General features: G+C 46.9%; 1 protein-coding gene and 1 long non-coding RNA gene across 4 annotated transcripts in view; both read right to left on the reverse strand.

Moving 5' to 3' along the window:
* The window catches only part of CD99L2 (CD99 molecule like 2), a 90,097-nt gene that overhangs the window by 48,705 nt on the left and 19,408 nt on the right, over positions 1-21,984 (reverse strand). The window lies entirely within an intron of this gene.
* On the reverse strand, positions 13-4,173 carry LOC142831258 (uncharacterized). The gene is made up of 2 exons (XR_012906955.1): positions 1,666-4,173; positions 13-165 (listed from the first exon to the last, which is right to left on the reverse strand). It is a non-coding gene; the product is annotated as an uncharacterized LOC142831258 (long non-coding RNA).

Genomic DNA, 21,984 nt, shown 5'->3' on the forward strand with positions numbered 1-21,984 from the left:
GCCAAGTCACAGTTCCATGTGTTCTAGCCATGAGAGTTTTATTAGCCTCCTCTCTGCTCAAGTATCAGTTTCCTGTTAAAAGTGACCAAATGTTCTGGCTATTGTGACTGTTTGGACACACGCCACACACTTCATTCCCACTGCCAGGTTTTTCGTCATTGCGTACTGGAATGAAAGGAGCGATAAAGTCAGTGAAATCAAGGCCAAGCATTTAAAAGACTGTGAAAGTTTTTAACATGCTGCCTCAAAAGGGAGGGGTCAGCTTCCCCAACCCCACTGATCTATCTGGAGATCAAAGGACAGACTGTGGGACTGTGGATATAAACTCTGACTGACAAAAGCTGTCAGTTGAATAATGTTCATACACCTACTCAAGTTTAACTATAGATCTCCTGCTGCATTCTTCTTGGCAGCTATCCTAACGCAATAATACTGTATTAGCAACATAGCCCCCACTTCTTAGTCCCATGCAGTAGTAACAGGCAATCCCATCTTCACAAAACTCAAATCCTAAACTCCCAGATGCATAAAATACAACAACTAGAGACGGTGACCTGGACACGGAAGAAACAGCTTTTCCTAAAATGCTCTGCCCCCATCCACCATCACCAATAGGCTTCAATTCAGGAAGGTTCTCTAGCCCTTTAAACATGCGGTTAATCTAATCAGATATGGGAGTTTGTACAAGACAGCAGGGAAGCTAGGGGCTAGTGCTGCAGTCTCCAAAGCACCTGGTAACCAGGGCTGATGTCTACGCTACACGGATAAGTTAGGCCAACTCACACCTACTGCATTAATTACCACACTGGCTGATATTCACACTACCCCTCTTGGGTCAGTAGGACATGTCCTCACCTGGAGGACTTCCACCAAGTGCCCAGTCTCTCAGCTCTGTGGGCAGCTCCCTGCCAGGAGCCCAATTACCTCAAAAGCTCCTGGCAGGCTGTCCTCTCCCTCACTTCCCCATTCCCTACCAGAAGCCGAGGAAGCCACCAGGGGCTTTTACCCCCCAGCCCACCCAGAGCTGGGCAGCCTTGTCAATTTTATGGCTCTGGAGTCTAGTGAAAGGAGCGTCTCTCCATGTTGGGTGAAATTCATCCCAGGAAGAGGGCTATGTTATGGGCATAAGTGGTACATGGACCCAGCATCAGACCTTGCACTGAAGTGACTTTCACCCATAAAGAAAATGAAATCAGAACACTTTTTTGGGTCAAGCTATTTTTTCTCCAAGTTTCCATAAGGCTTTGGGAAGAACTGATATACTGAATGTCTTTATCCACTGAGCTCTTACCTATGAATTATTGTATTTGGCACCATCCATTTCATAATACTTTCCTACTGTTACCTAATGCACGTCAACAAAGATCACTTTCCAGGGCCACTTAAGCAGAGGAATTCCCTGGGCGTTGGCTAAGATTAATAATACACTTCCAGTTAATTAAAGACGACAACATCTTTGTTTCACACAAGGATAACAGACACAGTAAAGCTTTATGGATCAATACTCAAGCACCTTATCAATACAATGCACATACTTGTGTGCTCACCTGGACAAATTACAAAAAAAAAAAAAATTCTTCTTATTCTGTTATAAGACAGCAATTTGGCACTTTCCAGCCAGATGCTCAAAATCCAGCCAACAAACTCAATAGGAATATTTTTTACCTTTTTATGAGAGGAAGCATTGCCTGGTATTTATAGTGGGGAACTTGTATTCAGAAGAATCTGTTCTATTCCTGACTCTAACACAGTCACTGCTGTGTGCCTCAGTTTCCCCATTCAACTGCAATAGCACTTCCAAGCCTCTGTTAAACATAAGCGTAGAGGACACAAAGTATTAGTATATTACAGTTTGTTTCTACTTTTCAAGAAAGCTTATGATTTGTAGTAGGGATGTAAGCGACTAATCGACTATCATCATATAGTCGACACACTAGTCAACTAGTTGCTTCCCCCCACTTGCTGCCTCTAACAGAAAGAGGCAGAATTGGGGGGGGGCATGTTGGGAGGAGCTGGCTTAAAAGCCGGTTTCCCCCCATCTCTAGCTCCATGGAAGGCACGCAGCAGTGGTGCTCCAACTTTGAAATGTACAAGAGCCCCTGCATTTCAAAGACTGCAAGGCTGCATGGAATCTGGGGCCAGCACTGGCCCTGGCCTGCTGGGGCTCTTGTACATTTCAAAGGTGGAATGCCTCCGCACTTCCGCTTTTGAAATGTAGCAACAGCCAGGCAGCTCTTGCTACATTTCAAAGAGGAAGCGCTCTTATCGACTAATCGAATAGTCGATGGAAATTCCATTGACTATTTGATTAGTTGATTCATCTAATTTTAATATCCCTAATTTGTAGTATTCACGAGTCTTAGAAATGCTTCTGCTGAACACAGAAATATAAATATATTTAAGCTTTTTTCCTTTAAATATACCCAGGTTGCCTGAATTTTGTTGGTCTAAAAAATGGTTTTCTTTTCTTGCTCCTTCCTGGCCATTAACAGAGCTCTGTGCAGGATTCCTGATGCTCATTATTCGGACAGTTGTTCTGCCAGAAGACCCAGCAAAACATCCAGATCTTAGAATGATGTTCACTGCTAATTTGTTCCTGCTCACAGCAGACTGAAGTAATGCCCAATGCCTTGCCCCTTTGGGCACAGTTCTATCATTTGCCTCGTGCCAGGAAAAGAAGGCTGGCTGCTGGTCCTCATCCTGTCCTCTCCCTGCATCAACGGGAATACTCACACTGAAGTCAAGGGAGGGAAAAGTGGGCTTGTTAGTTTTCACAGACACTTTGTGGCCTGAAGTACTGGCACGGAACAAGACAAACAGGCACGGTTTTGCAGAGTGGTAGAGCAGTTACAGAAAACAGTTACAGCTATCTCCTCCACTGATGTTCGTTCAAGGGCTGATAGAAAGGGTACAGTCCATTAGGATTTGGGGACAATTTTTAATAGTTTTATAAAACCTAGTCTCCACTGTTTGTTTTTTGGGTTTTTTGGGGGGGAAGGGTCCTCCCCCTTCCCTTCCTCCACTGTCCCAGTTCTAGTATGTGTCTTGGTTACTAAGGGTATGTCTACACTACAAAGTTAATTCGAACTAACAGATGTTAGTTCAAATTAACTTTGATAGGTGCTACACTAGCACTCTGCTAGTTCGAACTTAATTCGAACTAACGGAGCGCTTAATTCGAACTAGGTAAACCTCATTCTACGAGGACTAAGCCTAGTTTGAACTTACTAGTTCGAATTAAGGGGTGTGTAACCCCTTAATTCGAACTAGTGGGAGGCTAGCCCTCCCCAGCTTTCCCTGGTGGCCACTCTGGCCAACACCAGGGAAACTCTATTGCTCCTCACCCGGCCCCGGACCCCTTAAAGGGGCACGGGCTGGCTACGGTGCCCGGGCCAGGTGCAAGCCTGCCAGCACCCAGCCAGAAGACCCTGCTCCTGGCACGGCTCGAGCCAGCCACCCGATGCCCCCCAGCCCTCCGCCTCTTCCCGGGACCAGGCTGGCGGCTCCCGGGAGCTTGCCCAGGACCGCAAAAGGCGGGCACCCGCCTGGGCTAGTGCAGACATCGTGGATCTCATCCACGATCTCCGCACTAGGCACAGGAAAGCGGCCATATAGGGCAGGAGAGCTGTCAGCCTGGCCACCCAGGGGCAGGTTTGCATGAAAATCAAGGTGGTCCACTGAGACCCCCAACCCTGAGCCCTGAGCTTACAATGGCCGTCCTGGGTCAGACCAAAGGTCCATCTAGCCCAGTAGCCTGTCTGCCGACAGCGGCCAACCCTAGGGACCCTGGAGGGGATGGACCAAAGACAGTGACCAAGCCATTCGTCTCGTGCCATCCCTCTCCAGCCTTCCACAAACTTCGGGCAGGGACACCACACTCCTACCCCCTGGCTAATACCACTCCATGGACCCAACCTCCATGAATTGATCTCACTTCTCTTTAAACTCTGTTCTAGTTGTAGCCTTCACAGCCTCCTGCAGCAAGGAGTTCCACAGGTTGACTATTTGCTTTGTGAAGAAGAACTTTCACTTATTAGTTTGAAGCCTGCTACCCATTCCTTTCCTTTGGTGTCCTCTAGTCCTTCTATTATGGGAACTAATGAAGAACTTTTCTGTATGCACCCTCTCCACACCACTCATGCTTTTATAGACCTCTATCATATCCCCCCTCCGTCTCCTCTTTTCTAAGCTGAAAAGTCCCAGTCTCTTTAGCCTCTCTTCATATGGGACCTGTTCCAAACCCCTCATCATTGTAGTTGCCCTCCCCTCTCCCACCCTCTCTCTTCCCCTCTCCCACCTCTTTTTCCCAGTCTCCCCCAGTTTTGTTCAATAAAGAGAGATTCTATTTTTGAACACAATTGTCCTTTACTTTGTACATCAGGAAGGGTGGCTAGGGAGGGGTAAGTGGAAGGAGGTGAGGGAGGAATGGGGTACAAGCCCCCGATGGGGAGGACTGGGCTGGCTCTGCGGGCTTCTGGGGGTGGAACCTCTCCTGCAGACCCCCGATTGCCCCCTCTTCCCAGATGGCAGCTTGTGGCAAGTGCAGCCGGTCTGATGGCCGAGTGCTGTGATGTGCCCAGTGTGGGTACTCCGGGCAATCAAAGCCAGGACTGCTTTACAAGCGGGGCACCCCTGAGAACTGTCTGTCCGGGGTGGGGGTTGGGTCCCTTTAAGCACAGCCCTCGGCTAGCCTGAGACAGCAGCTCCACGCTCTAAGTCCTCATCTGATGCCCTGCCGGCACTGCTTCCGGCCATCCTTAACCTCAGTTCAGGGTCTACTCTGTGTGGACATGCTAGTTCGAATTAGCAAAACGCTAATTCAAACTAGTTTTTTAGTCTGGATGCGTTAGTTCATAGAATCATAGGACTGGAAGGGACCTCGAGAGGTCATCGAGTCCAGCCCCCCACCCTCAAGGCAGGACCAAGCTCCGTCTACACCATCCCTGACAGATGTCTATCTAACCTGTTCTTAAATATCTCCAGAGAGGAAGATTCCACCAACTCCCTTGGCAATTTATTCCAATATTTGACCACCCTGACAGTTAGGAATTTTTTCCTAATGTCCAATCTAAACCTCCCTTGCTGCACTTTAAGCCCATTACTCCTTGTCCTGTCCTCAGAAACCAAGAGGAACAAATTTTCTCCTTCCTCCTTGTGACACCCTTTTAGATATTTGAAAACCGCTATCATGTCCCCCCTTAATCTTCTTTTTTCCAAACTAAACAAGCCCAGTTCATGAAGCCTGGCTTCATAGGTCATGTTCTCTAGACCTTTAATCATTCTTGTCGCTCTTCTCTGTACCCTTTCCAATTTCTCCACATCTTTCTTGATATGTGGCGCCCAGAACTGGACACAGTACTCCAGCTGAGGCCTAACTAGTGCAGAGTAGAGCGGCAGAATGACTTCACGAGTTTTGCTTACAACACACCTGTTGATACAACCTAGAATCATATTTGCTTTTTTTGCAGCAGCGTCACACTGTTGACTCATTCAACTTGTGGTCCACTATGACCCCCAGATCCCTTTCCACCATGCTCCTTCCTAGACAGTCGCTTCCCATCTTGTATGTATGGAACTGATTGTTCCTTCCTAAGTGGAGCACTTTGCATTAACTAATTTGAACTAAGTTAGTTCGAATTAGTGCTGTAGTGTAGACATACCCTAACTTATTCCATCAAGGAGACCCATCAAACAGAACCTTAAAGTGTTGGTGGCCATTATATGGAATGGCTTGTTCTGCTATTTGGAAGCCATGATATCATAATGCACCTAATAAATGTACAGCACTTAGTATAATAAGGTCCATGATTGGGTCTTCCTAGGCACTTCCATAATACTACTACTAATAAACCAGCAGCAGAGTCGACACCTCCCACTTTTCTGCTCAATAACTTCTGACCTCAGTGCTCTCTAAGCAGGCTGACAGGACAGACTGCCACAGAAGTTGTTAGATACTCATCCATCTGCGTGCATGCAGTAACACCACAGAGCAGAACAGCTGCTCTAAAGCCACTGTGGTCAGTCAAATTAAAATTCCATACTGAATCAAAAAAATTCTCCCCCGGAAATGGACCATTAAGCAGTGTTCCCTCTAATTTTTTCCACCCCCTGAGCGGAATGAATTTTCTTAAGTGCACCAATGTGCAGGCGATATCTGACACATCACCTCCACATTGATGACAAATTCTTGTGGCAGGAGTGGGGCTAAGGGGTTACGTGTGGGAGGGGACTCAGGGCTGGGGCAGAGGGCTGGGGTGCAGAAGTGTGAGGGCTCTAAGGTGGGGTGGGGTTGAGGGGCTCAGAGGGCCAGAATGCAAGGGCTCTGGCGGGGGGGGACGGGTGCAAGCTCAGGGGTGGGGCTGGGCATGAGGACTTTGGAATACAGGATGGAGGCTCCAGGTCTAGGGAAGAGCTTAGGGTTGGGGTACAGGCTCTGGCCTGAAAGCATGGGCTTTGGGGTAGGGCCAGGGATGAGGGCTTCAGTGTGCAGGAGGATGCTCAGGCCTGGTGAGGCTCAAGGTGGGGCAGCGGGTTGAGGCTCAGGTTTACCTGGCCAGCTCTGTGCTAGGGCCAGTGGGGAAGGGCTTCCCTCCACCAGATGTAGCTGCTCCCTGATGGGGCTGGCAGGGACTGGCTCCTCCCCATCAGCCTTGTCAGCTTTTGGGCTTGGGGAGAGACAGCTCTCCCTGCTGCAGCCCTTAGCCCGTGTGCAGGGCTTAAATGGGAACTATGCCATTGAGGACGCATGACCAAGAGAGTCTGCATTTTAGTGTCTCCCTTGTTCCAGAGTGACCCGACTGGCTGAATAAAAAGCATTTTAAGAAGAGTGTGAACGGGCATTTCGCCAGTAATTTGTAATGACTTCTTCCAGTTCAACAAATAGGCAAAATGAAAGACGCATTTTGTACACTGCTATAACAATTACTAAATCAAAAGATGCTGAACTGCAACATTAACTCTAAAAATGCCAGGACATTTAGGGTATGTCTGCACTGCACGCTTATTTCAAAATAAGCTATTCCGGAATGGTTATTTCAAAATAGCTTATTTTGAAATACCACGTCTACATTGCAGGGAAGCCTCAAAATGAGTCCGAGGGAGGCTTCCCTAATGTAGATGTGCTATCTCGATTTAGAGCCTCAGCAGGCACTGGGGAAGAATAACTTAGAACGGCCCTGGTGAAGGGCTATTTCAAAATAGCAGCAGTGAAGTGTCTACACGTCTTATTTCGAAATAGCTATTTCAGAATAGGCGTTATTCCTCATAGAATGAGGTTTACAGATTTCGGAATAAGCCGTCCATTATTTTGAAATTATTTCGAACGAATGGAATGGCTGTGTAGACGCTCGCATTGTTATCATATATATAGTAGCCGAATGTTTGAGAGTCTATAACGCTGAAATGCTGGCTGTTCCCTCTGGGCAGCGCTGTTGCCTGAAATGCTGGCTGTTCCCTCTGGGCGTGGAGCCTAGCCATGTATGTCACCGCCCCACCCCCCTTCGCCTCCCACCATGGTGCTCGGCTGACTTCGGCGCCGCTCAGCCAGGCCGCCATGGGGAAACCCAAATGGCCGCTTGCTCTCCCACAGTGGCCCGGCTGAGCAGCGCAGAAGTCAGCCAAGCGCCATGGCGGGAGGCGAAGGGGGGCGGGGCGGTAACGTGCGGCGTGACAGCGGCTCCAGGCCCTGCCCCCTGGCTGTGAACGTCACCGCCTCCCTTCACCTCCCACTGAGGTGCTCGGATGACTTCTGCGCCGCTCAGCCAGGCTGCCACATGGGAACAAGTGGCGCAAGTGACCATTTGGGCTCCCGCGCTCCCCGTGCAGCATGGGGAGTACGGAGCCCAAACGGCCATTTGGGCTCTGTGGTCCCCCGAGTGAGAGGCAGGAGAGGGAGGAGAAGAGAAAGAGAGAGACAGAGAGAGAGGCAGGAGGCAGAGGAGAGCTGAGAGAGAGGGGAGGGAGGCAGTAGGAGGGCGGGGGAGGAGAGAGACATGGAGCGAGAGACTGGAGGCTCAGGAGAGAAAACCGACGTGGAGGAGAGACCTGAAAATCCCATCTTATGACGGGCTAATTGACTAGTTTTGACATAATGCTAGTTATCTCGAAATAATGGTGCAGTGTAGATGCATCTCTAGAGAGAAGAAAGAGGGTGAGGTAGAATCTTTTAATGGACCAACTTCTGTTGAAGAAAGAGACAAACTTCTGAACCACAGAGCACTATGTAGCTTGAAAGCCTCTCTTTTACCAACAGAAATTGGTCCAGCAAAAACTTGGGAGGAACACAACATTGCAAAGGACATTTAGATTTAAGGGAGCAAATTGAAGCCAAGCCTGCAGATGCATCTTACAGTTAAAAAACAAACAAACAAACAAAAGATGTGAGTTAAGGCTGATTTGTCAAACAATGGTTCTCTACCAGAGGTCTATGTACACTGTGAGTATGCAGAAGTTTTCCAAGGCGGTACATCAACTCATCTAGATATTTGCCTAATTTTACAATAGGCTGCAAGAAACACACTAGTGAAATCTGTACAAACTAAAATTTCATATGACTTGTGTATAATGCTCAATATACTATATATTGAAACGTAAGTACAATATTTATATTCTAATCAGTTTTTTAAATAATTATATGGGAAAATGAACAAGTTAGCAATTTTTCAGTAACAGTGTACTGTGACACTTGCATCTTTTATTGCTGATTTTGTAAGCAAGTGTTTTAATGAAATGAAACTTGGGGTACGCAAGACAAATCAGGCTCCTAAAAGTACAGAAAGGCTGAGAACCACTGCTTGTGGCTTTCAGTGTGGTCTTTGATCTCCCTTGTTTTGCTAGGATATTTTTAATCAGACTCCAATGCTCTTTAAAGGTGGAAGCTATTTTGTAGCTTAATGCTTTCTGTCCTCATTATTTTCAGTAGCAGGAGGCCTCAAACAACCAATTGTACTAGTCAGCTTTTTCCCCCCACAATTATATATATTCTAATTAAGCACTACTATTTGACAAGGTTTGAATTATAACATCATATTTCACATCTAGCATATTGTTAGGTCATCTATGCCACTAGGCATGAACTGTATTCTGCAGTAGCCCAGACCCTAGTGTTTCTGAATGCAATATATATACACACACACACACACACAGCTTCTTTTCAAGGACTTTGGAATGTAATGCTTGTGAAGGTACTAAATTGATGGCCCTGGAGACTGAAGTGTCTGCTGAACAGGTACAGAAAAAGCAGCGTAAGTAGAAGCTGCCTTGCCTTGCCCACATCTCAGCCCTCTCAGGGATGGGATGAAAGTAGTTCAGTGTTCTCTCTTTGGTGCTGCTCCTGCGAATAAATGCATCAGCACAGACCTCTGTAATAAGTGTACAGATGCACAGATTCAGAAGTCCAACTGGCCCATCTGTTTCCAGCATGGCCTATATTTTTCTGCACGGTTAGCGTCTCTGCTGACACCACTAAGGATGTTAGCTAGTAGTCGACTACTCAACTAAGCAATAAGCATAAGCAGTCACGTACTCACTTCCCCTTCCACTTGCTCTATCAGAGACAGGGCGGGGGAAAGAGGGGGAGGGGGAAGGCTACTGCAAAGCAGCCTTTGCCCGCGGCAGGCCAAGCAGCTCCTGTTTGCCCAGGCTGGCTGCAGGCAGAGGCTGCTCCCGCAGCAGCCCCTGGCCACAGCCAACCCTGGCCGCTGTGAACGGGCTGCTGGATTCGGCGTGAGCCGGAACGAAGCAGTCCCAACTCACGCTGGTCCAGATGCTGTGCTTCTGCATTTTAAATGTAGTAAGAGCCCAGCTTGCTCTTACATTTAAAATACAGCGCAGGTGGCTCCCAGAGCCCGGCTTGAACTGGCTTCAGGAGCTACCCTGACTGCGGCTCTGCAGAATGGCCCTTATCAACTAATCGTGTAGTCGATATAAATATCAACTACACGATGAGCCAGATAACTGCAATGTAACATCCTCAGACAGGGAGGGAGCCAACTGGCAATGGTGGCTTACACTATGTGGTTCCTCACCCCATTGGTAGCCCCCATTGCCAGTTGTGGTTTCTCCAAGTAGCGATCGGGCTTGGGAGAAAAGTCCTGGTGATAAGACAGTCATCTGAGAAGGTAACAACCTCCAGACCTGGTACAGCTCTGAACAGGCGATCTTACCATGAAACTCTACGAGTCTACAACTCTATATTGTATTACCAATGTTACAGGAAGCTGCCAAGCCACCGTTTACAGCAGAAAGGTACTAAACTCCGCCTTTCTCTCTGGCTTACTCTAGGTTCTCCAACCTCCCTAGCAAGGGACTACCCATTACCAAAACACAGCGCCATCCTAGAGCTGCGCAGGACAATCCCTGCCTCTGCCCCAGGCCCCGTCCCCACCCTACATCTTACCGCCCCACTCCCATTGCATCCCTTCCGCTAAACCCTCTCCCCGAGCAACGTGACCTGAGAGATGACTGGGAGCCCACCCTGCTCCAGGCTTCTCTGCTTCCCCGGCTCCCAGCTGTATCACTCAGAGGGAGCTAAGCGGGCTGGAGCTGGGGGACTCCACTTTCTGTGGCTCCTGCCACCACTGGAGAGTGCAGGCCCAACCTTTGCTTCCGGCATCAGGTTTCTTGCTAGTCCCACAGACTGCCCACGTCCCCACAGGACCCCCAAAGCATGGGGCCTGGGGCAGCTGCCCCGAACCTTCCAATGGACAGGACGGTTCTGCCAAAATATCATTCCTTTCCCAGAGTGGGGTTCAAAACATTTACTAAGATATTGCTGTGATGCAGGTAAAACAAGCACCAGCTCTAGCCAAGGCCATAGGCATTAGCTAAGAACGGACAAACTCACAAATGGAAACCAAACCAGCTCACCGGTATGTTAGTTTTATTCAAACAGGGATTAATCTTCTAAGAAGGTATTCATTGTTTAGACTCTATGAAATGCTTGTAAGCTGCTGCCTGCACTAATCTCACTTGTATTCCACATTAAAAGGAAATATATAAGTTTTCTTTTATAACTTCTGAAAATGCTTGCTCTGAACCTGTGAACCCAGGCACAGGTATTGTCCCCCACACCCCATTAAGAAAGCCTACCAAGATCAAACTGGCCACTAAGGACCATTGCTATACAAAAGACAAGGCCATTCACTAATCACATACTACCACAGGAGTGGGAAGTAGGGCCCAGGGGTGCTGTAGCACTCCAAGTTTTTACACCCAGAATCTCCACCGCTGGCCCCACGCTGGGGTCCTAGCTGCCACCTGTGCCTTGCTGTCACCTGGGGTACTGGGTATCAGCCCTGCACTGGGTGGCTCTGCTCCCAGCCTCCAGCCCTGCAGCTGCCCAGAATCCTGGCCAACTGCGGCTCCAGCCTGGGGTGATGTGGGGCACAGAGAGCAGTAAGGGGTGGGTGCTCCTCAGCATCCTCACCCTAAGAATTGTTCCAGTATCACAGAATGCTGCCAGGATCAGAAAAACATTGTTTTCATTTTTTGGTGTTTGAACTCTCACAAGGCCAGAGACACTAAACTGAAGCAGAAAAACAGACGTTCAGCCTGGGTTCGCACGGAAAGACATTTTGAATGGACAGATCACTACATCTCTGCCCCCTTTAGAAACTGGAGATGGTAACTCAAGTGCGTGTATGTTTGCTTCCTTTCACTGGTAAATAACTTTTGCTAATTTTTATGTTCCTGTGCTCTGTACTGACTCTCTGATGTGATGAGGGTCTCTTTATTTGGCCTGTGACCTATGGAAACCAGTGTTTCCTGTAAGCTGTGTGATCGGACAACCACTCAGGAGAGAGTCAAATGCCACCCAGCTGATTAGAAGAGTGCCGACAGTGAGGTTTTAAAAATCCGCACATGGATGGAAAAGATTACAGCAGTGACGGGCAAACTAGGCTAGTGTGTGGGCCACACGAGTAGCCCTCCTTCGTCTCAGTGGGGTGTAAGATTGTCGTGACCAAGATGGTCTCTAGAGTAGGACAGTTTTGCTAACTCCGCTTGTGTACCTAGAATTTGCAGGGTGTGCCAACTGAACCGTCGCAGCGCTTGGGTTAGATGCAGAGGGAGCACGCAGCTCTCACCGCCAATGCTGCGTGCAATTAGCCCGCACCTCCCTTCCAATGCCCTTGCTTTATGTGCAAGTCACTTTAGTAATACTAGTAGGAAGAGAACAACACGAACAGAAAGCAGCAGAATCTGGCAACCCTGCACATGGGCAACAATAAACAAAACATCTCACGGGCCGCATGTAGAACCCCGATGGGCAACATGAGGCCCTTGGGCCGCAAGCTGCCCACCACTGGATTAGAGAGAACATTGAGGGGGACATTCCTTTCCCAGGATCTCTTTGTTCCATCGCGTCTAAGCAATGTGTTTCATATTCCCTAGGCCCATCTAGTTTTACAGAGCCTGTAACATAGCTGAGTTCCCACATGGTCTCAGTCCTGCAATCGGATGTGTTTAAATGAATCCCAGCACCGGCACAGAGCCCTGTGACTTCAATGGGCCTCTGCGTGAGCCGCTGCGTGAGCACACAGGCCAGAGAGATCTGATTACAGCGCTGCCGACACAGCCACGTTGCCTGTGGAATAACAACCTACCACACCGTTTCTAACTGTGAGCTTGTGCTGTGTCTGAGCTCTGATTGTGAGCGAGGCTGTAACATGACAGACTACAACGGAGTTCAACACATGGCTCTTCTGTGCAGAAGGTAACGTGTGGAAGAAACTACTGGTGGGATAGCTAATCTCTTGCCTTGCAAGTCATCTCTGTGCAGGATAGCAACCCTAACTAACCCCTTTCCAGTGAGGACACCGCCTACCCCACCCCAGAGCAGCAAGCAAAGCACAGGTAGCAAACAATGGTCTTACTTGCATCACACCTACTTTCAGGGAGGCTCCTGCAGGCAGCAGGCTCTCAAGCCTGCAGACATAGTTCCTGCCTCAGATAGGTGCTAACTAGCAGCAGTCTCTCAAGCAGCACCTAGTCTCAGCCAAATCCCTTGCATAGAGCAGGTGGGTCTGCTGTCCTTCCAGTCCACCTTTACCTGAGCTGCACTCTCTCCTCTAACCTCCCCCTTCAAGCCTGACACCTATTGCAGAGGACTGTGAGGGGGACATGGCAATTTGTTAACTCCCTCCTGGCCACTGGGGGGGAGGATGTATCACATTGTAGGACAAAGCACACTTTGCAGTGCATTGGTGTGGTGAAGTTGAGAGCTTGTCAACACTGGGAGACTCATACAGAGTAAAAATCTCTACATCCTGCAACAATTAGTGCGCTACAAAGGAGAATAATTATTCCAGAAAGCCTTATGGCAAATACAATGAGGAGTCCTGTAGCACTTTAGGCCATTTCTACAAAGGGGAAGGTTGAATCAAGATACGCAACTCTAGCTATGTTAATTATATAACTGCAGTCAACGTACCTTGATTCAAGTTTCTTTGCTGTCCCTACAGAGGGAGGCCAACGGAAGCAAATGCTCCCATGGACTTCTATACTCCTCAGAGAAGCAAGAGTACCAGCCATCAACAGGTGTGCCCTCTGAGTTTGCTTTAGCAAGTCTTAACTAGACCCCATAAATAAAACTCTGGAAGATTGATTGCAGCAGCATTGATCTTCTGATGAGTGAAGACATGGCTTTAGAGACTAACAGATTTATTATGGCATAAGATTTTGCGGATAAAACCCACCCATGAAAGCTTATGCCCTAATAAATCTAGTCTCTCCTGTTGTTTTTGCAGATACAGACTAACACAGCTACCCCTCTGAGATTTACTGCAAATAGTAGTCCCAGCCATCTTCTCTGTATAGTTCAGCACTGACAAGCTGATACTGGGCCAGACACAGAGAAGCACATCACAGGTTGGCAACATTTAACAGGTTCTATCTTGGCCTTTGGAATCTTCTCCCACACGCTAGGGCACAGTCTTTTACACATCGGGGAACTCAGTCCTATAATAATATGGCCATTCTATATTATTAAGGACTGTCTTTCAACACAGTAACACAGACAGCGTGCAGCATGGACACTGCTATGCAGAAAAGCACCGAAGGAGTCAAACTTTTCAAAACATTTTTATGGTCTTCACGTCACTTGAGTTTTCAAAATGGAGATGTGAAATGTGTCTCCACTTTAAAAGCCAGAAATAAACAATCTGCTTTTGTGTCTGAATTCTGATGGAACAACCTAATTTCAAAGGGCTGACGAGGAAATGCAGCCCCTTCATTATAAACTACAAGCTCTTGTAACCTTTTCTAGCAATGCAGTGTTGGAGTCAGCAGCATTTTCCATTCAAATATAAATCAATAGCTGGCAGAGGAATTAATTTTTGCCCTTTCCCCCTTATGAATACACTGACCTGATGGAGAGGGATGCAACCAATTCATCAATGAGGTAGATCGGGCCCTGATTCTGCTCCCTATAAAAATCACTGACGGTTTTAACAATTGACATAAATAGAGAGCAGGAGGAACCCATTGTCTATGGAATGTTACATGCTAGATAGAACGTCTGTGAGCTAAGTTTCAGATTCACGCAGCAAACTGGGATAAGTAGAAATGCCACAACAAGCAGTCGCGATAAAGCAGGTTTCCATGCTTCCATGGAACCAAAAAAACCCCAAAATCTGATTGTCCAACGTAGCTGAGTCTTTAACTGGAGGATAAGCACAATTGTACTGGCAACCTTATGATGCTTTTGAGGTTGTCACTTAAGAAGGGGGATGGTGAGGAGTTTATGCCTGTTAAATGAGTACTTTAAGGTGGCATTAGTGAGAAAAGACACGCCCTCTGCCCCCCAAATCATGTCATATTGTGAGGATGTAACGATGAAAACTTATACACCCCTCTCTTTGCTCCTTCCTCTTCAAACTATTTGGGGTAGAACCCTTAGGATGCTGGAGAACACAAGGACCCAATGCTTCTTACCTACACTGCTGTAAACCCAGACTAATCAAGACAGTAACTCCAGATTTACACCTATGGAAGCGAAAGGAGACTCTGGCTCAGGCAGTTCCCAGGGGAATTTGATACTTCTCCAGAAAGAGATTAATTTTAAAAACTTTTTAAAAGTCAGATTAATTTATGTGGTTTAGGAGGCTCTGAATGGATAGGGCCAACTATTCCAAACCACTGAATTTACTCTGTGCTGCTCAAGTGAAACGAAGCAGAGAGACTGGCCAGAACTGGACAGCAGAAAATGCCCCTCTCTTGGTGGAAAGATAGAGGAGACTGCAAAGCTTCCCACCTCCTGTTTCTTGAAGGGGAAAGGGGCATGCTGCGGAGAAAACATGATGCAGCAGTTAAATCTCCTCTACACACTATCCACTGCTGGCATAAGGTTACAGAAGGATTTGGCACCTGTGGTGTAAATTAATGCAGTTGAGCAGCAGCTTTGATCTGTGTTGAAGCGGGGAGGTGTGTAGACAGGGCATCCTACTTGGATCCTGGACAGCCACCCCTCCTTTCCCACCCCGGGAAGGCTAATCCAACTCCTGGCCTTTTGGGGGGCTGGCTGCCATAGTTGTACTCCTTCCCACTGCCAGCGGAACATTTGACTTCAGAAGTATTAATCAAAATCACTCTTGATTATGGCAAAAACAACCTTTGCTATAATTTTTTATGCAATTAACGAGGCTGTATGGTAATTCCAAGCAATCTTGCTCTTGAGATTAACGGAAAAGCCTGCCAGGAAACACATGAATAAAGCTTTAAGATCAAAATTTGCATAATGAAGACTTTTTCTTCCTGGATAGGCTAATGGTGGTTCTGTTTCAAGCCCATTAACAGCAATGCTTAAAAGCCTGTGCTAAACTCAGCAAACTGACGAGAGGCAGTGACCTAGACAGTCCCCATGACCTATGGATTCTCCTCCAGTCTACCAGCTAAAGAGCACAGCCTGGTTTTGAATTGCTAAGCCATGTTTAATGAATCGTGGCTCTGAAAATACACATGCGACAATCACCAGCAGTGACTGAACTATAGGCTTTGCAGCATCACAAACCTCGCCCATCTGAGATACAGAAGAGCTCCTTCAGCTATCTGGCAGGCTGTTACATTCGCTGGGGCTCGCCACTAGAGGGAGACATGATTACACAGACTAACCCAAACTATTGCTCACATCTACAGAAAACCTCTGGCAAGTACAAGCAGGCAAGCCCCCATATGCAAGTGACCTTTTCTGTGTTGTTGTATAACCATGCACACATGTCCTTTGTGTTTAATTCACTACGCCCTGGTAGACTTTTGTGAATGTGGGTAAGTGGACTGAATGGAGATCTCCACTACAATACCATCCAATGCTTGCCAGGAATACATTTTTAAACGAAGCTTCTTCCCGATCCCTAATAAGCGTGACGGGTCATTGTGCTGTTACAACAATGCTTGATGCACAGTATTTACATTAAGGGCCTTTGCTTATAGACCCACCTAATGCTCTATGTGGTGGAAGCCAGAGCTAGGTGGCAGCAAAATATCTGGCTGGAATCCTGCCTCCAGTCAGGGCAAAGGCAGGTTCTAGCTAAGCATGTGAACATGGACACAGGCCCATTAAGGTTTGACTCTATTCACTTCCCCGGAAGGACGAGCAGCCTAACCTTTGCTGCCCCTAGGACAAGGGTGGATGATGGCCTGACCTTGCCTTGCTTATTATTGTGGGGACCCCACACCGGGGAGTTTTTGAGGAGGTAGTTGGCTGTTCCTCCATCTTCCCAGCAAGGGAGGTGGGGGACCTGGAGAGCCCAGATGCCTCTTGCCAAAATCACCTGTTCTGTAGGCAGCAAGAGAGGGGAAACACTCAGGGTATGAGGAGGGGGACTTGTCCCCCTAGCTCATATTGTAGATGGAGCCCCATACAAGCCTGGTTGCAACCGTTATTTAGATCCACTTTCTTTATGGTCACTCTGCTACCAAAGCAGCTTAAAGGAGCCATTAGACTTTGAGACCGGGGCCTTTCCTCCCTGTTGCTAGCCTCAGCTAGTATGACGGGCAGATCCAATAAGGTGCAGCACAAGGGCTCATAGGCTGCTTATCTGGCAATGGCTTGGCCTAGAGTGTCTTCTTCTCCCCACACTGCCTCTGCAAAGGGCAACCAGCTGCCTTCCAACTCCTTAAGATATGGGAAGGGTCGGGGAGACAGACAGACACACAGCCTGTCAGTGGTTGTCAGATCCCTGAAGTGTCAGATCACTTCAGGGAGAGGATGCTGCACTCTGGCCAGGAACAGGATTGAGGCTGCCAGACTTTTCTGTCCCTGTTAACAAGACAGCAAATGCAATAACAGTAAAGCTGTGAGGAGAGCCAATAGCAAAATATTTGGGTATTATAAAGCCCAAACCTGCAACGAGCCTCAAGGGTTGGCTCTGTGACAGAAGCCTGGAAGACTAGCTCAGCCCTAGTCATGATTCAGAAATACACCTGATATTATGGCTGGAGGCTGCTGAGTGGGACCTCCTTGTAATAGAGAGTCACATCTAGTCCCAAGTTGCGGTTCGCTTAAAGACTGAGCTAAGGCAGCACATGACACTGATGGACTGAACAATGCACGATTTGAGACGATGGCTCAGGACCCATTGAAAAGGGGAAAATCAGTACAGCAAAGCCATATGTCAGCAGACAATACTGCACATGAACCTGCCTGTCAGTTAGTTTGAGTTCCTCCCTCAGAGGATCCCATGAGCACTGATGGGAAACTATCCACATAAACCGTCACCCAATGAGAACAGATGGAGGCAAATTATCCATAGGAATTCTCCCCAGAAAGTGTTTAAATACTCCAGCAAACTGGCAGATGAGACCTTCCAGATACCAGTCTATACTGTATCTGTCTTTAATGTTGTGAGACATCAGCAGGTGGTCCTCTGTTTCCCACCAAAGTCACTGTTCCACCCTCCTGAAAATATTTTCATTTCCTCCCGGGAAATCTGAAACAGCTACTGATCCTTTCAGATTCCCTCAAAACAGCTGTCCACAGAATGAGCCCATCCTGCCAAATGGAAATATTCCAACGGCTCCTCCTCTCTCACCCAAGGCATGGTGGTGTGATGCTCCCAATCATATCACAGGTGTTGATAACTAAAAAAATCAAATGTACTTGCCTCATTTCCAAGCCCTAAACTACATCCAGACCCAAGGGCCTCTTCCTGCTCAGAAACAGAAGCCACAGAGGGAGGACAGGAACTATATGCAGGTCAATGGCTAATCAGGCTCCTCTAATAAACCCCCAAATGCAGCATGGGGAATTTCATTTACAATTCACTGTCCTTCTTTTTCCCTCTCACACAGCACGCCTTGTTCACAGAAGTGCCAAGCTCCTTGACGGTAAAAGCTCCCATCTCTCTGTGTACAGAATTGAGCACATCTGCAGCTAACAGTCTGCAACGATGCCCACAGGTCTTACCAAAACTCGCACGACTTCACATGGCAAAATATAAAAAGCTCAACTGAATGGTGGAGATGCCAGCACTCCCCTCCTGAACTTTGCCTTGTCACATGGGCACACAATAAGATAAACCGTTCTGGACCACAGTCTGAATTTGGGTCAGTTACTGCTCTGTCCTTCCCTACACTCTACCTCAAAACTAAATGACTAATTAACTACAGTTCCATTCTGCCCTCACAACCAGCAAAGCAATCCTGCTCAGACAGCAGGAAAAGGAAAACCCCAACATCTTAACACCCACTAGGAAAATGAAAGAGCCAACTTACTGCTAATGATTAGCTTAAAGCTACATCAACACTGCAGACTTCTGCCAGGAGGGGGTATGAAGAGGTAGGTTGTGATCCCTGATTGACACCACAGCTCTGGCAAAAGCCAAACTCAGCCAAACTGGGCTTTTATCAGTGTAACATGTTTCACTAGTGGGTGGTGGAATAAACTATACCAATACAAGCGTGGCTTTGCCAGTATAGCTGCATTCATATTAGGAGCACTTTGCCAGTGCAGGCTTTCAGATTCCTACACTGGTAAAGGTCTCCTAGGGTGTGTCTAGACTACACCTCTCTGTCGACAGAGAGATGTAGATTAGGCACATCGAAAGTGCAAATGAAGCCGGGATTTAAATATCCCATGCTTCATTTGCATAAACATGGCTGCTGCTTCTTTTTTTTTTAAACTGAGCTTTTTCAGGAAAAAAAACGGCAGTCTAGATGCAGATCTGTTGAAAAATAAACCCTTTTTCAAAAGATCCTGTAGACCTCATTTTTTTTAAGACATGGAAAAAATTTACAGTACGGTGTGGTAAGAGGGGGCTCCTTGCGCAAGAGCTATGCTCTTTTTTGACAGGTGTAAGCCCTCTTGTGCAAGAGCTCTTGCGCAAGAGGGCAGTGTGGACGCTCAGCAGGGATTTCTTGTGCAAGAAAGCCCTATGGCTAAAATGGCCATCAGAGCTTTCTTGCACAAGAAAGCATCCACACTGCCATGGGCGCTCTTGCGCAAAAGCACAGCTCACACATGGCAGTGTGGACGTTTTCTTGTGCAAGATGTTCTTGTGCAAGAAGCTGCGAGGGTAGACATAGCCCTAGTGTAGTCAAGGCCTAAGACAGAAGCCTACATTGAAACTAACAGACGTGGTTTGTTGAGCTCTCCTTTCTCTACCACCTCTCTCATATATCTCTATTCTATCTGCTTTAAGACATGGAAAAAAGGCAAAATATTTGCTTCTTGAAAACAACTGATATTCAATTCACTAGGGTTTTTATCTTTGAAAACAACTACAGGCAGTCCCCGGGTTACATGGATCTGACTTACATCGGATCCCTACTTACAAACGGGGTGAGGCAACCCCGCACTAGCTGCTTTCCCCCAGCAGACCAGGGAGACGCGAAGCTAGCACCCCCCCCCCCCAGCAGACCAGGGAGACGCAGAGCGGCTTTTCTCAGCAGACACCTCAACTTGAGAATAAAGGACTGAGGGAAGTGAGGTGTGGGAGAATAAAACTAAGCTCTGGAGAAATGTTTGGCTAGAGTTTCCCCTACAATATGTACCAGTTCCGACTTACATATAAATTCAACTTAAGAACAAACCTATAGTCCCTATCTTGTACGTAACCCGGGGACTGCCTGTAGTACAATGAGGCAGTTATGCGAATGGCTTTAATAACTCTAGTGACAGATGATGTGTCCAATTCATATATTTTTTAAAGCCAGCATGCTTTATTCCCCCACCCAGAGCTTGGCTAAAACCAGTTCCAATCTCAGTAAACAATTTTTACTCTTCAGAACTTACACTGAACCAAAGTGTTCTGCTTCAAGGGGAAGATGCATTTAGACAGAGTTTGTATCCTTCCCAGTGTCGATTTCAACATGTCAGCATACCTCAAAAGTGAGAGAGTTTAGAATAAAAATACCAGGTGGCTCTTAAATACCGTGACGTGCTCCTCTAATAAATACAGTCTAACGCAAGAGGTGACATCCTTAGAGATCGTGGGCAAGCACAGAACATTTGTTTCTTGTGGGTACCCAACCCGATGCCACTCATAAGGTAGAAGGGGAGAGAAGCCAGATTCATATGTCCCTTCACGTTGGCTTAGGCCACTTGATGTGACAGAACAATGAGCAAACAGCAGTGATGCAACGGAAGCATCTTAATGCATCAGAGACTGGCAAAGATAGCTTCCCCCTGCAGGCAGGCAGGCAAGTTGTATGATAGCCCTGGTATTTAGGGACTTACAAGAATCCCTGTTGACCACCATCTATGCAAATACTGGTCTGGAATATGTGGGAGGACCCTGGGGTGAATCAGGGATGCACTGAAACTGAATGCTATGCATAAGGGTATATTCTAGCTTAACCCGAAGGTACGAGCTTGATACAGGAAGTACTGGGTGAAATTCTGCAGCCTGTGTCATGCAGGAAATCAGACTGGAGGATCATTATTAGCCCTACAGGGCTTTTTTTTAATTTTGAATCTATGAATCTATAACAAATTCACAACTTTTTATTTTGAATCTATGAATCTATAACAAATTCACAACTGCTAGCATTGTCATAATCAGAAACTCTAGACAAAGGTTAGAAATTGGTGCACTTGCTTTGCCCACCACTGAAAAGCAGCTGCCTGGTGTGGAAGATGGCATTGTTGTCTATGGTGCATAATAATGCTGCACAAAAAGCTCAGGACAGAAAGCAAAGAATTGTTATTGGGAAATATAAGGGGCAGAATGTATCAGCTGGAATATTAATAAACAACAAGGATGTGCAAGGATTTCCCACACTGTGCTCTGAAAATAAACTCCCTGGGGTCTGGTTCTCTTCACTCATCTTGACTCCACTTGGTAAAGTTTCTGATTCACGCTGATCTAACAAGAGAATCAGGCTCCTTATGTCTTTGTCTGCACTTGTACAAAATTACCCAGTGATGTTCAAATAAAACAAAATCCCAGTCAAAATGATTTTCTTCTGTATCAACATTCAAATCTTTCAGGATTTCTCAGACACTCTTATGTCTCCAGACTAAAAGTGGGTGACAAATTTCTAAGCAACTTAAATCTGAAAGAACCATTATCTTATTAATGTCAAAAAGACATCTTTGCCCCAGTATTTCATCTACTCTGATAACTGCTTCCAATTAAAGTGACTAGATCAGGAAGAGAGAAGGATCATTCTCAGCACATTTTTAAGGTTCCTCATCTTTAGAGGGATGTGGGATTGAAGACCCACTCTGAAGGCTTGTGAGATTGACAAGGAGAAACTCCCACCAATGCTAACGTGGCACAGGTGGAAAAGAAAGCATTCTTGTATTTTGAGCTACTTGCCCTTTTTTTTTTGTTTTTTTGTTTTTGTTTTTTAAAGAGAAAACAAATAATTACAGGTTGCATTTGATGTACTTTTCATCCATAGCTTTCAAAGCACTCTGCAAAGGTGGGTAATTAAAATCAGCCCCATTTTGACAGATCAAAGCAAGAGGTATAGGGAGGTTAAGCAACTTGCTCAAATCAACTGAAGACATGTGAATGTGCCCAGCCTTGGCCCTACTCACTAGAC

Source organism: Pelodiscus sinensis, chromosome 13 (assembly GCF_049634645.1).
Source record: "Pelodiscus sinensis isolate JC-2024 chromosome 13, ASM4963464v1, whole genome shotgun sequence".
Lineage (NCBI taxonomy): Eukaryota > Metazoa > Chordata > Testudines > Trionychidae > Pelodiscus > Pelodiscus sinensis.